The sequence below is a fragment of the Euphorbia lathyris genome, chromosome 5 (assembly GCF_963576675.1).
Source record: "Euphorbia lathyris chromosome 5, ddEupLath1.1, whole genome shotgun sequence".
NCBI lineage: Eukaryota > Viridiplantae > Streptophyta > Magnoliopsida > Malpighiales > Euphorbiaceae > Euphorbia > Euphorbia lathyris.
Genome location: NC_088914.1, coordinates 31,775,613 through 31,777,361, shown reverse-complemented (window position 1 = coordinate 31,777,361; position 1,749 = coordinate 31,775,613).

Genomic DNA, 1,749 nt, shown 5'->3' with positions numbered 1-1,749 from the left:
GTAACGCGTTTGTTCTTAGCGTCGAGGATCCGTTTGCTCATTTTGCTACGTGAAAAGACGGCGAGTCTTATTTTGAGCGCACGATAATCTTTTGGCTAATTACAACTCTTTGTTCCTCCCACTCCACGGGATATATCATCTCAGTGTGGTTATAGAAAATCAACGTTTCGTTGAATCGCGTGTTTATTCGAAGCGAGGATATCACCGTTTTCCTTCCTTTAGGCACGATTTAAGCAAACACGTATATCGGGCCATATTTCTTGCAGTTTTGGTAACGGTCGAAATGATCGAGTCGTTAGTCAAAACCCGCAGTCTCGTCCATATGGCGCAATTATATGGTTTGGCTTAATTCGGCTTCGAGATTTTAAACGGGGTATACACTCGTCCGAGGCACATATTCAACGACATTGGTTTATTTTCTTTAACTTCTCTCGGTTTTGATATATATCGTAGATTCGGAATGATTTTGGTCGTTTAGTTCATTTTTCGCTTTTCTTTTCTTAGTCACCTTTTGCGGACACGTCCATTTCTCTTAAGAATGACACAAGGCATAACGCAAAAGCTCGTCTTTTATTCAGAAGGGACGGGCTACTTGTGCGAAACTTTTCACGTTACGACAGGGTCGTTCGAAACAGAAACGTTCTTCGTTTTCATTTCGTCATGATCTCGTTTTATCCTAACTGTTTTAAAGAATGTGAATAACGGCTACCGTTAATATAGTCTTTTGTATCGAAATATAACTATCCTTAATACCGAACTGATTCATACTAATACGTGCTTACGTCATAACGTATTTCCTGAACACGTGCCTTCGTCGGGACACCCAAAGGGACAAGGCGGGTCGCACATGTTCATTCATATGAGATGACTAAGTCGTCTTTAGTTCAAATCATTTCGATGTTTTAGGGTAATTAGTATGTCGATTCATGAGTATATATTAACGCATCGTCTCATTTTCTTTACATAATTTAGGATTAGACACGTATCATGGCGGTTTGAAAACACGAACTGATTCATTTATCACATCAAAAATAATAACGGGTAATCCTATGGAAACTTCTAAGGCTACTATATGCTGACACGGCTGACCGCGGGACCTCACAGGACCGCACAGATTCGCCCCTAACGAATGGATGGGGACCCTCTGGCGCCTTACTGTAAGGGAGAACTTACGCTATCCTCTTTCGAGCGACGAATGGACTCTCGCTAGAGGTTTCGCGGAAATTACCCAAAGGGTTTGCAATAATGCTCGTGAATGCAAACGAAAAGAAGTAAAACGATCCGTCCCCGTTAAGGGCTTAGTGCATGCCTTCTGGAATCAAATTTCTCGCTTCCCCAGCAGAGTCGCCACTTGTTAGACGAGGTGCCGCGGCCTAATCTCCCGGGCGGACCGGGGGGTGGACAACCTCATGGCGACGTAAGCGGTGATTGGCGCCGAAAGCAACCAATCGTGGAATCAAGCTGCTCGGCAGGGCCGGAGCTCGGAGATATGGAAGAGTCGCCACCCACGAATGGGAAAATGAACACCGATCCCTTGCGGGAGACCGGTGTGGGTTCGGGAAACTTAGGTACGAGCCGAGAAGGCTAGCTCCTTTCCAGAGAAAGGCTACTAGGCACCCCGACATCGCCCGGTTATGAACCACCGGCCTCCTACTCAGCATGTTAGGCGATAACGGACTAATCGTATACTTCTTTAAGTTTAAAATTCATTTGAAACCCTTTTCTTTCTCTTTTTGGAAACCATTTTGA